General features: G+C 38.8%; 1 protein-coding gene and 1 pseudogene across 30 annotated transcripts in view; one reads left to right on the plus strand and one right to left on the minus strand.

Annotated features, from left to right (window-relative positions):
• Window positions 1-17,417, plus strand: part of Erc2 (ELKS/RAB6-interacting/CAST family member 2) — a 1,049,338-nt gene that overhangs the window by 259,961 nt on the left and 771,960 nt on the right. The window lies entirely within an intron of this gene.
• Window positions 2,546-3,679, minus strand: LOC106007743 (conserved oligomeric Golgi complex subunit 6 pseudogene; annotated as a pseudogene).

The following is a 17,417-nucleotide window of genomic DNA, read 5'->3' on the forward strand; positions in this document are numbered from 1 at the left end:
TTTACCCAAAGAAGTAAAATGAAACAGAAGGGAGGGCTCAGCAGTAAACCAAAGATATGGAGTGAACTAATTTTCATATAACTATAGGTAATTTTTTATCTTTTTTTGAGACATGTCTTTACATCTTTTGCCCATTTTTAAATGGGTAATTTTTGTTGTTATTATTAAATTTTGGATAATTATCCATTATCAGATATGTAGTTTGCCTCCAATCTATAAGGTGCCTTTTCATTTTGATTGTTTCCTTTGCTGTGCAGAAATGTTTTAGTTTGACATAGTCCCACTTGTTTATTTTGCTTTTGCTGGCTTTGTTTTTGTTATTTTGTTGAAGAAACCATTGCCAAGATCAGTGTAAAGGAGATTTCTCTTGTGTTTTAAGTATTTTACAGTTTCAGATCTTACTTTTAGGTCTTTAATCCATTTTGAATTGATTTTTGTGTGTGGTGTAAGATAAAGGTACAGTTTCCTTGTGGATATCATTTTCCCAGTACCACTTATTGAAGAGAGTATCCTTCCTCCACTGTGTTTTCTTGCTGCCATTGTTGAAAATTAGTTCATTCCACATGCTTTGATTTACTGCTGAGCCCTCACATCTGTTTCATTCATCCATGTGTCTGTGTTTATGTCAGTACCATCCTGTTTTGGTTAGTGTAGACTTAAAGTATAATTTGAAATGAGAGAATGTGATACCTTCAACTTTGTTTTCCTTTCTCAGGATTGCTTTGGCTATTTAGGGTCTTTTGTTTAGCCATACATATTTTAGAATTGTTTTTTCCTGTTTCCTTGAAAGCTGACATTGGAAATTTGATAGGGATTACCTTGAATTTGTAGATTCCTTGATATTTTTTCAATAGTAATGGTTCTAGTCCATGAACATGGGATATCTTTCATTTATTTGTGTTTTCTTCATTCTTTCATCAGTGTTTTGTAGCTTTCAGTGTGCATATTTTCACTTCTTTGGGTAAATCTATCCCTCAGCATGCTATTGTTTTTATTTTTGTTATTATTAATTTTTTGTATGGAAATTTTATTTTATTTATATTTTTGATTTATTTCTCACTTTTAAATAACCACTCTCCAAGGAATTTATAGAATGGAGTTACTTCAAGAAAAGTCACATCTTTTTGAACATTCCAACAGACTATATAGACGTTGGATCTCCCGCCTCTTTCTCTCTTTCTCTTTCTCTCCCTGTCTCCCTTTTTTTCTTTTCTTTTTTCCTTTCTCTCTCTCTCTCTCTCTCTCTCTCTCTCTCTCTCTCTCTCTCTTTCTTCCAGAGATTGAATTTAGGGTATGCTTTCTCCCGTTTGACTTTTAATAGTACATGTTGGCAGTACATAATGATTACATTTGTTGTAGAAAATTGGTACAGGTACATAACACATTTCAATTTCTTTTCCCCCTTCTTCCTTTTATTGTACCAGTATTAGATTCATTTATTTATCTTATAAGACCTTATAAAGTTAAATACAATATACACATATTAAAAACTAGATTAAGAGGCCAAAGAACATATAAAATATAAGTCAGTTATACTAAGTCAAGGTACACTTTTAGATACATTGTCCATGCTGGATTACAATACTTTAAAAAAGTCTCTCTTTTTTTCTTATTATCTGTCTTTCATATATATATATATATATATATATATATTCCATCTTCATATAAGAAAAACCATGTCATATTTAAGCTTGTGTGCCTGAATTACTTTGCTTAATATTAGGGCCTCAAGGTGCATCCATTTTCCTACAAATGATTCAAGTTTATCCTTTATGGCAGAATAATACTTGATTATGTATAAATACCACATTTTCTTTACCCATTTATCTGTTGATATACATACAGGCTGTTTCCAAGATTTATCCATTATAAATTGCACTGCTATAAATATGAGTATGTATACATCAATGTGGTATGATGTCTTTAACTCTTTTGAGAAGAGACCTAGAAGGGGAATAGCTGGATCAAATGGAATTTTATTTTTACTTTCTTGAGGAATCTCCAAACTGATTTCCACAGTGGTTGTATCAGTTTACAGTCCTACCAACAATGGAGAAGGGTTCCTTTCTCCACACAGCCTCAGCAGCATTTGTTATTGGTTGATTTCTTGATGGTAGCCATTCTTTCTGGAGTGAGATGGAATCTCAGTGTTGTTTTAAATTGCATTTCTCAAATAACCAGTGGTATTAAACATTTTATCATGTATTTTTTTTTGTCATTTGTATTTCTTCATCTGAGAAGTATCTATTCATTTCAGATGCCCATTTTTTAATTGAGTCTTTAAAGTTGGGGGATCTAATATTTTGAGTTCTTTTTGAAACAGGATCTTGTTATGTAGTTCTGGTTGGCCTTGAACTCACTGTGTACCCTAGGCTGGCCTCGAATTCTTGTAATCCTCCTGCCTCAGCCTCTCCAGTGCTAGGATTATAGGTGTGCACCACCATGCCCAGCCTATTATTATTATTATTATTATTATTATTATTATTAATACTAATTCAGGTCAACATTTATTTACTTCCACATTATTGAGAACAAAAGAGCAATCTTATGATGCACAGAAGACTAATTCTCCAGTCATAAGGGAAATATTAAGAGGCTAAAAAGGAAACATTTTTCAGTATTTCAGGAAAGCACAAATAGGATATTCAAGAGGGCAATATCTGGACTTGCTATGGCGATCTGTGTGAAATGTTCTTTGGATGTTTTTATTCATTGGCTGGATTCATGACATCTGCATACACTGCATACATCATATGCTCTGCAGACCATTTCAATAGACTGTTTTACCATCTATTCTTTCACCGTGGCACTTAGGAGAATGTTCAGCTGTGGCATTAACAGGTTGACTAGAGCTGACAGGTAATGATCACACTGAACAATGGCAGCTTTCAGTGCCACAGAGTCTATATTGGACAGTCGGGCATGGTAGTGCATGCCTGTGATCCCAGCACTTAGGAGGCTGAGGCAGGAGGATTGCTGTGAGTTCAAGGCCAGCCTGGGCTACATAGTGAGTTTGAGGCCAGCCTGAACTTCATAGCAAGACCCTGTCTCACTCCTGCCCCCAAAGTGTCTAGATTGGGCAAATTAACTAAAGAGCCCTCTTGGGGTTTATGTTGTTGCTCCATATTGTAGTTGTAACTCATGCTTACTCTAGTTAGAACATAAGAGGCTTGCTCATTTATATGTGTGTCCAAGTGTGCTTCAGTTTGAAATTGTAGCATTTCTAGATGTCTGCCAGTGAATTTAAATAAGGTTAATGTTGTTTTCATCATACATAGTGAATTGAACATGAAAGTGGCCATGTCACCAGTGCCTAAATTACTAACTGATACTGGACACATTTGGAGGAGAGGATCCAAGACACATGATAAAACCTGTGCAAAATCAGCCTGATGAGGATCTAATAGCATGAATGAAGAATTGTGAAATGTCAAAACTTCACACAGCAACATGAATGTCTGATTTAGTGCAGAATTTGGTCCAAGATCAGGTGGTGGGACTTCAACCTTGTCCATTAATTTACTTGCATGAAGAGTTTTAAGATATTAAAGATTTTTTTCTTTTCTTAGCAAATGCATTTCTTCAGTGATAGTCAATAAAGTAGTTACACTGTTTCCAACAAGCCACTGATTGAATGGTGGTAAAATTTGAAGAGATTCACTGGAAGTATGGAATACATGTCTTTAATCTGTTGAGAAGTTTCTGTTCTACTTCTAGTCTCTTGATAGCTTTTACCATGAACAGCTGTAGAATTTAGTCCAATACTTTTTCTCCAACTAGTGACAGGATCATATGGCATTTTCCTTTCCTCTGTTAAAATGATAACTTTTGGGGGTGGATCTCCCAATGCTGAACCAACACTGCCATCCCTATAACAAAACCACTTTCTACATACTGCCAGATCTGACTTCTAATAGTTTGTTTTGTTCAACAAATTTCTATCTATGTTCATACTTTTTTCTTCTATTATCTTTATCCAGTTTTAGGATTAGCACAGTGTTGAGTTCCTAAAATGAGGGGAGAAGTGTTCCTTCTTTTTTCTGCTTCAATTGTTTGATATAATTTATCAGTTAAAATGTATATGAGCCTGGTGGTGTCATATAGGTAGGTTTTCAAGCTAGGAATATGCTTTCTTTAATAGTGCTATTCAAATTTTATATTTCCTCTAGAGTTAGCTTCATTAATTTGTCTTCCAAGGTACTTCTTACAAGTTGTCAAATTTATTTCAAAGAAGATTTTTGTAATATGCTTTCTATAGCCTTTTAAATTCTGTAAAATCTGTGGTAATGTCTCCTAGATCTTGATATTGTAATTTAAAAAATGTGTAACTGATATTGTGTAACAGGAAGAAAAGGTCTAAAGGAGCAGGGGAAGTGGGAGGGGTAGGGGAAAGGAAAAAAGGGAAAAGAAAAAATATGAGAAAAGGAAAAAAATGGAAACAAAGTCTTTGCAATTAGGGAAGGGTGGGCAAGGGAAGGGGAAAATAAAAAGAACCAAGAGACTCATGTAATGGTACAAGATCCCAATGATGAATGTAACTGTATTTTATACCTAAAATGTACCAATAAACTTAATGGGAAAAAAATGAATAATAACATATACTAAATTTTTATATTGGGATAAGAAAGTAATGCTTTTAGGTTCCAAGTTATTCTGTCAAGTATTCTTTCAATATGTATATTATATATATGGTGTCATGTATGGTTTGATGGTTTGTGAAAATGATAACTGGAAAGTCAGAAATTAATTTCTTGGTATATTCAGATATTATGAAGATAAATTTTGATACCAATTAATTCAAACAAGTAATTCACATAGCTTTTAAACTGGTAGCTTTTTAAGCTACTTAGAATAATTTCCTAACTATATTCTGATGCCATTTTTCCAAAAATATTCCTTGCAAATGCAACAAAGTTTTCTCATTACATTTGCCTATGTGTCTACACAGAAATTTGGAGATCAAATAGGACATATAAAATTGTTGGTTATATATATTATATACTTGTTAATCAAACAAATACCAAAAGTATTAGTCTCAATATCCCTGAAATGTAGCTTATATTGTCATTGTGATGAATAATTTTAGTTAATATATATTTCCATGAACTATTCTGAGGTAGAAAAACAAAATATTCACATTATAAAATTTAACTATTTTTATCAAAATTGATACACATTCTATATTTATATTATCATGTATCTTAATACCTATTCTGAGTAACACCTCATATAATAAAACGCTCACAGTTCTTCATTTAAAAAAAATTGAAGAGATTCGAAATTTTATATAATAAAACTGCCTCAGGTTCGGCAAATATTACTTGTTTGATTTGAACCTTTATATGCCTACATACATTCTCAGCTTCTTGAATGCCCAACAACTTCTTGAGTATTTTCTTCTGCATCATGTGCAGTTCCATGCTAAAAGAGAGTTTCAAGGTATTCCTTTTCAGAAGCAGTAGCTTCATGGATGAACACTAATGTATGTCCTGCACACCTCTAAGGATAATGGGAGTACATTTCAGTTGGTCTAGGTGTACCTCCTAGGCCCTCTCTTGAAAGAGCATCAATAAACTCTCAAACAACTGTACTTTCTCTGGCTGTTCCAAATTCATCTAAGATATAGCTACATAGGATATGTCTATCCTATAGAGCTTGCATTGCCTAAGTTAATATAGGAGATACATCACATGACTCTTGTGTCAGTGTTCTACATTCACTTTGAGCCTATCAGTGAAGTCTTCAGTTGTTTCTTGAAGTACAGTATACCCCCACGAAGTCACGGTTCAGAGTTCACAGACTCAGTCATTGGCAGATTTTTCCTTAGAATATAACTAATAATTGTTCACAGAAACCCCCGCAATTTTGAGGAAACCACAAATATCCTCTGCAATTGTTTTTTGTTTTTTGGAGGGAGGTTTTGAAGTAGCCAATCTGAGGAGATTATTCAGTTCACTTTGCTGCTGATTGGCTGCTGCCTTGTAACCCATCTCAGGCAGATTCACCAGCATTCCTGCATCATAACAGGTTGCTGTACTATGTGTAGCTATGTAAGTATTCTCAGTTTTGTTCTTAAAACCCTAAGGGACCTAAGATGCCACCAAAATGCCTTGCACCTTCCAAGGCTTTATTAATACAGTATTTTATTAAATTAAATTATATAACTGTGGGAGACATAGTATATTTAGGGTTTAAACTATAAAAATAGGCACTTATAGGTATTTTTCTGACAATATCTGAAATTTACAGTTTTTCACAATTAGCAGGTCCTCTAGAAATGTAACCCCCACAAAATTTGGGAGTCTACTGTAAAGCCATCTGTTTCATAATTTCTAAACCTGCTGTTTGTTAGTTTGTGTGCAAGAGCACTATGACATCATAATGAATCTGTTTTGTCTTTCCCAATGCCTTGAAAAAATCTTCAGTAATAGGTCCTTCTCAGGTACCTTGGGGAAGGCTCATTTCATCAGAAGTCTGTTGGAACTTGAGTAAGAAGGCACCTGCAACTTGTGCTCATATTTCTAATCTAATAGCTGAATGGGCTGTTAGGAAGTGGGGCCTAGTTGGAGCAAGTTGGTCATCTGAGCATGACCTTGGGGACTATATCTGGTCCCTAGCCCCTTCATCTCTGGCTCTTTCTAAACCACTGTACTTCTTGGCTTCCATGAGTTGAGCTGTTTTTCTGTTCTATACCCTTCTGCCATCTTATCTCTGCTTTGGAGGCATCTGGCCATGGACTCAAGCTTTTGAATCAAAACAAACATCTTCCTTGTCTCAGTCACTTTCTTGTCTCTGGGACAAATACTTGATATCTACAACTTAAAGGAGGAAAGGTTTACTTTGGCTCATGTTTTAAGTGTTTCAGTTCTTCCATGGTTGTTAGTATGATGTAAGGGCATAGTGAAGGAAAAACTTCGCACGTGATGGCAGGCTGGAACCAGAGAGACAAAGAAGAAGATGGGGAGAGTGATATGCCCTTCCATGTCTTGTCCTTAGTGACCTGTCACTTCCAAACAGACTCTGCCTCCTGACAGCACTTCAGCTATATTGCCCCATAATCTAATCATCTTTCAAAAGCGCCCCCATGAGCATTTGAGACTTTGGGGGGACATTGAGATATAAAGCATAACATTCTGTCTCCGGCCCCCAAAAGACTTGTGCACATCTTTTTACGCATAATTGATTCAGTTCATCCCTAAGAATCACTAAAGTTCTAACAGTTCCAATAATGCTGAAAATTCCAAGTCCAAAGTCTCCTCTCAGACTTGAAGCAAATTTTTAGATGTGAGGTCGTATAAAAATTAAAAAAAGTTAAACACTGCTGATCTAGACTGGCACAAGATAAACATTCTTTATCCCAAAAGCAAAAGTAGGGGGACAGAAACCAGTGTGACCAACACAAGACTGAAACCCAGTAGGGCAAACATTAAATCCTATATCTCCATGCATAGGAGCCAGGACAAGTTGCAGTGGGAAGTAAACTCCAAATGGCTTGGACAGACCTACCTCTATGACACTGGCTGCTACAGCCCCCATGGCTTCTCTGTTGGGGTGGCTTTGCTCACTGCTTGATGCTTTCCTCAGATGTTGCATGTTCCTTGCTTCTCCAACATCTTGGGGTCTTCACTGCACTGCCTTCTCAGTAGCACATTGGCTGGCCCCAAGGCCTTTTTCTGAAATCTAGGTGTGTTATGGCTTATATCTAGATTTCTCCCCAAAGCCTCATATGTTCTAGGTGGGGCTGTTTTTTTGGTATTAAATTCTTTTATTGGTACATTTTAGGTATACAACACAATTACATTTCTCATTGGGAATTGTACCTTTATATAATGCATCTTGGTTCTTATTTTTTCCCCATTCCTAGCCCTCCCTTCACGCCCTCCACCCTTCCCTATTTACAAAGACTTTATTTCCATTTTTTCCATTTCTCATCATTTTTTCCTTTCCCTTCTTTCCTTTCCCCTGTGCCTCCCACTACCCCTACCCCTTTGGACCTTTTCTTCCTATTTTACATTATCGATTATTCATTCTAATAATTGGTACATTTTAGGTATACAATATAATGACATTCATCATTGGAAATTTGCACCTTTACATAGTCTCTCTTGGTTCTTGTTTTTCACCCTTGCCCAGCCCTCCCTTCAACCCTTCCAGCCCTCCCTATTTACAAAAATTTTGTTCCTATTTTTCCATTTTCTCATATTAATCCCATTCCCTTCTATCCTTTCCCTTAGCCCTCCCACTTCCTTCCCCTTTGCCCCTTTTCTTCCTATTTCACATGACCTATTATACATTTAGTCCTTATTTACACTTTCAGTTTCTCACACCAGAGAAACTATTGGGTATTTACACATCTGTGTCCTATTTATTTCACTTAAGAGTATTGCCTCAGTGTGCATCTACTTAGCTATAAATGTCTCTAATTTCTCATTTTTTATGGCTGAGTAGTACTCCATTTTATAAAAAAACCACATTTTCTTTATCCAGTCTCCAGTTGATGGGCATTTGGGCTGTTTCCAAGTTTTAGCTATTACAAACTGCGCTACTATGAACATGGGTACACATATATCACTGTGGTATGATTCTTTTAATTCTTTGGGGAAGATCCCCAGCAGTGGAATAGCAGGGTCAAATGGGACTTCCAGTCCTAGTTCTTTGAGGTATCTCCATACTGCTTTCCACAGTGGTTGCACCAGTCTACACTCCCACCAGCAGTGGAGCAGGGTTCCTCTTTCCCCACAGTCCCGCCAGCATTTGTTATGGGTTGATTTCATGATAGCAGCCATTCTTTCTGGAGTGAAGTGGAATCTCAGCGTTGTTTTCATTTGCATCTCTCGAATGACCAGTGACGTTGAACATTTTTTCATGTATTTATTTGCTATTTCTGCTCCTTTGTGTGAGAAATGTCTGTTCATTTCAGATGCCCATTTTTGGAGTGGGTCTTTAAATTTGGGAGGTCTGATCTTTTGAAGTTCTTTATAGATTCGAGATAGTAGACCTTTGTCTGAGGAAGAGCAGGTGAAGATTTTTTCCCACATTGTGGGTTGTCTCTTCACACTGCTGGTGGTTTCTCTTGCTGTGCAGAAGCCTTTTAATAAGAAGAGATCCCACTTGTTGATTGTTTGTGCTAGTTCACGGGCAACTGAGGTTTTGTTCATAAAATCTTTTCCTACACCGATGTCTTCAAGGGTTCTACCTAACCTCTGTTCCAACTGGTTCAGAGTTTCTATTTTAATATTTAGATCTTTAATCCATTTTGATTTTAGTTTAGTGCATGGTGAGAGATACAGGTCTAGTTTTAATCTTTGGCAAGTTGAAGCCCAGTGTTTCCAGCACCATTTATTAAAGAGGCTGTCTTTCCTCCAGTGAGGGTGTTTGGCTCCTTTGTCGAAGATGAGATGGTTGAGTGTGCCTGGCATTGTTTCTGCATCTTCTAATCTGTTGCACTGGTCCTCAGGTCTGTTTCTTTGGCAGTACCATGCTGTTTTTATCACAGTAGCTTTGTAGTAGAGTTGCAGGTTGGGGATTGTGATACCCCCTGCCATGTCTCTGTTACCTAGAATTGCTTTTGCTATTCTGGGTCTCTTCTTTTTCCAAATGAATTTTTGCATTTTTTTCTCGAGGTCTATGAAGTATGCTGCTGGGATCTCAACTGGAATTGCATTAAATCTATATAGCAGTTTTGGAAGTATGGCCATTTTCACTATATTAATCCTTCCTACCCAGGAGCAGGGGATGTCTTTCCATTTTCTGATATCATCTTCAATCTCTCTTTTCAGAGTGCCATAGTTTTCAGAGAAGAGGTCTTTGATCTCTTTCATTAGGATGATTCCTAGGTATTTCAGTTTTTTGGATGCTATTGTGAAAGGAATTATTTGCCCTATTTCTCAGTGAGTCTGTCATTTGTGTAGAGGAAAGCTGTTGATTTTTGTGTGTTGACCTTGTAACCAGCTACTTGACTGAATTTGGTTATTAAGTCTAGAAGACTTTTGGTGGAATTCTTGGGGTCTTCTATAGAGAGTATCATGTCATCTGCAAATAATGACAATTTGACTTCTTCATTTCCTGTCTTTATTCCTTTTATTTCTTTCTCTTGTCTAATTGCTGTGGCTAATGTTTCCAGAACTATATTGAACAAGAGTGGTGATAGTGGACATCCTTGTCTTGTTCCTGATTTTAGTGTGAAGGATATCAGTTTTTGACCATTTAGTATGATATTGGCTGTTGGTTTTTCATAGATGGCTTCTATCAGTTTGAGGTAGAGACCATCTATTCCAATTTTTTGTAGGGTTTTTATCATAAATGCATGTTGGATTTTGTCAAATGGTTTTTCTGCATCTATGGAGATAATCATATGGTTTTTGTCCTTGGCTCTATTGATATAGTGTATTACATTAATTGATTTTCATATATTGAACCATCCCTGCATCCCTGGGATGAATCCCACTTGATCAGGGTGTATGATCTTCTTGATGATCTTCTGCATTCTGTTTGCCAGTATCTTATTAAGGATTTTTGCATCTATTTTCATTAGTGAGATTGGCCTATAGTTCTCTTTTTCAGTGGGGACTTTCTCTGCTTTGGGGATCAAGGTGATGCTTGCTTCCAGGAATGAATTTGGGAGTATTGCTTCCCTTTCAATTTCATTGAAGAGTTTAAATAGTCGTGGCAGCAGTTCCTCTCTAAATGTCTTGTAGAATTCAGCAGTGAAGCCATCAGGGCCTGGGCTTTTCTTAGGTGATAAGTTTTTAATTATGTTTTCAATTTCATTGGTTGATATTGGGTTGTTCAGAATTTTTAGGTCTTCTTCATTCAACTTTGGTAATTCATATGTATCTAGGAATCTGTCCATTTCTTGTGTGTTGTCCATCTTATTGGCGTATAGGTTCTGGAAGTAGGTATTGATGATCATCTGGATTTCTGCTGGGTCTGTTGTAGTTTCACCCTTTTCATTCCTAACTGCATGGATTTGGGCCTTTTCTTTCCTTTTTCTGATAAGGTTGGCTAAGGGTTTGTCAATTTTGTTGATTCTTTTGAAGAACCAACTCTTGGCTTCCTTGATTTTTTGTATCGTTCTCTTAGTCTCCATTGCATTGATTTGTGCTCTGATCTTTATAATTTCCTCCCTTGTATGAGCTCTGGGGTTGTCCTGTTCTTCTTTTCTAGAAGCTTGAGGTTCAGCATCAGGTTGTTTAATTGGGCTCGTTCTGTTTTCCTAATATGCATATTCACTGCTGTGAATTTCCCTCGTAAGACTGCTTTCATTGTGTCCCATAGATTCCGATATGTTGTATTGTTATTGTCATTTAATTGAAGGAATTGCCTGATTTCTTCTTTAATTTCCTCTGTGACCCATTGGTTATTCAGAAGTGTGTTGTTCAATTTCCACATGTTTATGAAATTTTTTGAGTTTCTTTTGCTATGGATCTCCAATTTCATCGCACTATGGTCTGATAATATACAGGGGATAACTTCAATTCCTTTGCACGTACTTAAACATGTTCTGTGTGTGAGTATGTGGTCTATTTTGGGGAATGACCCATGTGCAGCTGAGAAGAATGTGTATTCTGATTTTGTGGGTTGGAAGACTCTGTAAACATCTGTTAAGTTCATTTGTTCAAGAGTTCGATTGAGTTCTAGTATTTCATTACTTATTTTTAGTCTAGTTGATCTATATATTTGTGACAGTGGAGTGTTGAGGTCCCCCACTACAATTGTCTTAGTGCATATATGGCTTTTCATGTCCGTTAGTATTTGTTTTATATAGTTGGGTACACTAGCGTTTAGTGCATAGATATTTATGATTGTCATCTCTTCCTCTTGGATTCTTCCCTTTACAAGGACGTAGTGTCCTTCTTCATCTCTCTTAATTAGTGTTGGTTTGAAATCTACTTGATCTGCCAAGAGGATAGCTACTCCTGCTTTTTTTCGGGTTCTTGTCGCATGCAGTATTGTTTTCCACCCTTTAACTTTCAGTCTATGAGTTTCCTTTTGAATGAAGTGTGTTTCTTGTATGCAGCATATTGTTGGATTTTGCTTCTTGACCCATTCTGCCAGTCTATTTCTTTTGATTGGTGAATTGAGACTATTAACGTTGATGGTTATAACTGAAACGTATTGACTTGTCATTGGCATGACCTTTTCTTTTTGTTGGGTTCTCTCCCTTTACATTTAATTTCTTGTCATGCCAGATGGCCTCATTCTGCTTTGCTTCCTGGGGTTGTGATCCTCAATATCTGTTCCTAGGCTATTGTGTAAAATTCTTTGGAGTGGTGATTTGGTATTCATGAAGTTCCTAAGGTGCTCTTTGTCATGAAAGTATCTTATTTCTCCATCACTTTTGAAAGATAGTTTTGCAGGGTACATCAATCTGGGTTGGAGGCTGTTTTCTTTTAGGGCTTGGAATTCGTCACTCCAAGCTCTTCTTGCCTTGATGGTTTGTGTTGAGAAGTCTGCTGTGATTCTGATGGGCTTTTCTTTGTATGTGATTTGTTTCTTTTCTCTGACTGCTTGGAGAACTTTGTTCTTCTGTTGTGTTTCTGGAATCTTAACAATTATATGCCTATGTGTAGATTTTTTTTGATCAAGGCTATTTGGAGTCCTATATGCCTCACTTATCTGTATGTCAAGCTCTTTTCCCCTGCTTGGGATGTTTTCTGCCATTATTTCTGTGAAGAGATTTTTTATGTCATCTGCACTCTCTCCTGTTTCTTCATCGAGCCCAATCAGTCTTACGTTATTCTTCTTTGCATCACCTAGCAGCTGCTGGATTGATTTCTGATGTTCCTTTATAATTTTGAAGCAATTTTTCTTTTCCTGGTCACTAATTGCAATCCTATCATCTATATCTGAAATTCTATCCTCACATTGGCTCATTCTGCTGTGTAGACTTTCAATGGAGTTTTTCATGTCCTGGAAATCTATTTGCATCTGTTTTATGGATTTGATTTGTTTCTTATGTTGGGATTCCATCATGTTCCTCAGCTCCTCTCTAGATTTATTAATCATGTCTTGCACTAAGGGCACAATTTCTCCTGTTATCTGAGAAATTATTTCTGATTTCATTTTTTCCAGATCCCCTTTTGTTGCCAGTTCAGTGGGTCCAGGTGGTTGAGTATCAGAGTGTTCCATCTCATTTCCCTTTGGGGTTGCTGTAGGTGATCTGGAAGTCTGGTTTTGAGACTTATTTATGTGTTTTCTCATTTCGACTGGGGCGGAGGGCTGTTAGTGCCTGCACGGATTACCTCCTCTGAGCTGGGTGAGGTGGGACAGGGGCCAGGAGCAGCGGCAGGTATGGTGACCCAAAAGTCCTTTCCTGTGAGCTGGGAGCAGCCAGAGGGATGGTGGCCGGGAAACCCCTTCCTCTGGACCAGTAGCAGTGGGATGGTGGCTCAGAAGCCCCTCCCTCTGGGCCGGGAGCGGTGGGAGGGATGGTGTCCCGGAAGCCCCTTCCTCTGGGCCAGGAGCAGTGGGACAGAAGGTGGCCCAAAAGCCCTTTCCTCTGGGCTGGGAGCAGCGGGAGTGATGGTGACCGGGAAGCCCCTTCCTCTGGACCAGGAGCAGTGGGATGACAGTTCAGAAGCCCCTACCTCTGTGCCGGGAACAGTGGGACTCAGTACCTTGGTCTGGTGGTCTGGTGTCCTCTGCGCCTTGGTAATGTGGAATCAGGTGGCCTACCTGTCTGCAGCGGGGTGATTCAGTGTCTTCCGCATGACTCAGGACCTTGGTAGGGCGTGCATAGACCTGCCTGTCTGCAGCGGGCTGATTCGGCGTGTTCCGTGGGACTGGGGACCTTGGTAGGGTGTGGGCAGACCTGCCTGTCTGCAGTGGGGTGATTCGGCGTCTTCCTTGTGACTCATGACCTTGGTAGGGCATGCACAGACCTGCCTGTCTGCAGCGGGCTCACATGGGGCTTTTTGGAAGTGGGTGGATCTAGTGTGTGTGATGCTGGGATCAAGGTTATGATGGTGAGATTGATTCATGGTGTGATGCAAGGATTAAGGCTGCCCCACCCCAGGTGTGAATACTACCCTCCCTAAGAGTGGGTAGTCTGGATAGGATATAAGAGACAGGAAGAGGGTCCCTACTTGTTCCTTGCTGCTTTGCTTCTTCACTACTTTGCTGCCTTCTGCCCTCCACGAACTGTTTCTCCTCTGTTTTGCTTGGAGCCAGACAACTATGAATTGAAAGCTGTATAAACTGTGAGCTAAGTAAATTGTTCCTGCTTTAACTTTGGGTGTCAGATATTTTGTCTTAACAAGAAAAAGTAACTAAGACATGTTAGAAGTCTCTTGCATTCTGTATGTTTGTAAATCCAACAACATGTAGGTGAAACCAAAGTCTGTGGCCAGCTGAAGCAGTAGCTTGCCCATCTTGAGCCATGGCTGCAACTGCCTGTGAATACTGGATGGCTGAAAACTGAAATGAATCCTGGCAAACCAGTTCCCTAAGCAGCCCTTCTGGAACATAGTGCCCTGGGATTCTCTTCTCAAGAAAGCTTTACAGCTTTGTTCCCATAAGCCTGAGAAAGGTGGAGTCTTGCTGATTCCTAGGATCCCTTCAAGGTATCCTTTTTATTGTCCTGATGTGAAGCACCTGCCTTCTTTTTAGTGCTAATATTTTCAGCAACTAAGCTTACCTGGGCCCACACTATATAGGAGCTTTATTTCTGGTGAAATTCAAACCATTTATTTGTTTATTTAGGTACCGGGGATCAAACTTAGGACCTTACATTGGTGAGGCAGGCATGGTGCCACTGAGCTAAATCACTGGCCCCAAAACTTTAAAAATCACTCATCCATGCTGTTTGCTCTTGATTCTCCATGGAGAGCTGGCTGAAAGACCCCCCAGATACTCAATCAACATCCTCAACATTGGGCTGCTTTGAAATTTCCTCAACAAGATTAAATAGTCTTCTACTTTTAATTTCAATTTCCTGCAAGGTTTTAGAACATAAGCAAAATATGCATAAATTTTCTGCCAGAACATGTCATACATGGCTTACAGTCCAACTTCCATTGGAGGCTTTGTTCCTAGCTCTTACCTATAGATTTTGGTCTTTACTGTCGGCCTTTTTATCAGCATTGTGGTCTTCTGAGCTCTGACAAGATTCTCCCACCAAGTATGGCTTACAGACTTCTAGGGTTTCTCTGGCCAGCATCTACAAAGCTTTCCAAACTACTCATTTAAACCAGCTCCAAAGTATTCTGAACACTTTTTCAGGTACAGTCACAGCAATGACCCTACTTCTCTGGTACCAGAATCTATCTTGGTCACTTTCTTTTCAATGGGTCAAAATTCTTCACACCCACAACTTAAAGAAAATGTTTATTTTGGCTCATGTTTCAGTTCTTGTATGGTTGGTGGCATGTTGGATTGGCACAGTGAAGAAAAAGGTACTCATGGCATGGCAGCCAAGAAGCAGAGCGAGAAAGAGAGGAGCTGGGGAGGGAGATATACCCTTCTAGGTCACCTTACACACACACACACACACACACACACACACACACGCGCACGCACAGTCTTTTCTGACCAGACCCTACCTCATAAAAGCAAATTAGTTATACTGCCCCCATAATCCAGTTATTTTGAAAGACCTCATCCGTGAGCACATGCTGCATTGGTGGGGCATCTAGATGTAAACCATAACATCCCTAAAGTTGTGAGTGTTAGGTATTTTGTCTGAGTAATGGGAAGCTGTTAATTCAAGTCTTTATCATTAAGCTTTATAAAATCACTGAAGGGTTTTATGTAATGGTAGAATATAATCAAGTTGGCATTCTGCCTGGGAATAGGATGCTGGATTGAAGCAAGAAAATGATAGTGATAAAGTTGTTTCTAAGAAAGATTGATCCTGAGCAGGATGTGGGATGGCCTGGACAGGGGATAGAGGGAAGTGAGAGGTCAGAGGGGAACATGGTAGAAAATTCCAGTTAGTAATGTAGGCTTGGAGCTGGGTATAATGATGTACATTTGTATTCCTCGCACTCTGGGAGGCTGAGGCAGGAGGGTTGCAAATTTAAGCCCAGTGTGAACAACTTAGTGACATAGTGAGACCCTATCTCAAAATTTAAAAAAACAAGTGGGGATGTAGTTCAGAGTGAAGGCCCTACATTCAATTTCTAATAAACAAACAAGCATAAACAAAAACAATCAAATAAACCCCAAAACATTAAACAGGCCCTAGTGCCTGATTACCAGAGCTAAATTCTGGGTCTGCCAACTTCAGTTTGCCTGGAGAAAGGATGCTTCAACTTTGTGAGCAGTGTTTGGTTCCCCTGGCCTGCCTTAACAGCTATAGGGTAAATAACAGAGGGACCACCTGAGTTTGCACCCAAGCCTCAGGGAGCCACTGTGGATTGCCAATCTAGGGGTGAAGCATAGCCATGATATTCTATTTTTAACTTTCATTTGGTATGGAAATTAAGGGCCCTTGGTGATATTTATTCAATCTTTTTTTCCCTGATTAGGGAAACTTTTTACTAAGCTTTTGGGGAAGGTTTGTGGATGGCTTGTATCTAGTTGTTCCCTGCAAGTCTTATGTGATAGTAGTTGAGGAGTCTTGAAGGTGGCTGGATTAAAGTGTGTGAATGTGGATTAAGGATGTGATACTGGGTTAAATGTGTAGATAATAGAAGCCCCACCCTGGCTATGGGTAGTGCCAGTCAATAGACTTGTAGCCTGGATGGAATATAAAGGAACAGAAAGAGACTTGCTGCTACTTGCTGCTCACTGCTTGCTCCCTTCTGCCTGTCATGCCGTGGATTGTTTCTTCTCTGTGATGCACCTCTGCCATGCCACCCTGCCTTGGAACCTGCCAAGTTTTGGCTGAAACCTCTAAAAACTATGAGCTAACTAAACCTTTCCTCCTTTAACTCATGGATTTTGGGTGTTTTGTCCCAGCAATGAAAAAGTAACTAAGACAGTTTGTTATTCTCATTTGCTTTCCATAATAAGGTGTTCGCCAGTAGCAGAGAATCCAAAGATTTGTGAGTAGAAGGGTGGTTTCCTGAGGGGATCTCATAATACTCTGTAAGAAATTTCTTTTTATAGTTTCAGACCAAATGAGTTGATGGAGCACATTTCCTTTTTCTGGAGAAGACTGAGCAATGTGGCTGGGCATATGGGATGAGAATTGGGGTGGGGCAGTGTATGTGGAAGTTCAGACTCTGTGATTGCATGAAACCCTACCTAGCACAATAGGAAAGAAATCTTCCCTGAAAAGTCAGCTTGTTGAATCCAAGTGCTGAATGCTTCTGATCCTCAGTAAGAGCTGGAGGTGGGAATCTGAGGGTCGTGAAGATGTTCTAGTACTCCTCAGGCACAGGGTTCACTTGCTTTTTCTGCATCTTGGCTCATGTGGTAAAATCTTCTAAGCCATAGCTCTTGAATTTACCTTTTATGATCCATGCTGAACC

The sequence above is a fragment of the Heterocephalus glaber genome, unplaced genomic scaffold (genome assembly GCF_053883595.1).
Source record: "Heterocephalus glaber isolate CG9 unplaced genomic scaffold, H.glaber_assembly_v1.0 deba00001472, whole genome shotgun sequence".
In the NCBI taxonomy this organism is placed as follows: Eukaryota; Metazoa; Chordata; class Mammalia; order Rodentia; family Bathyergidae; genus Heterocephalus; species Heterocephalus glaber.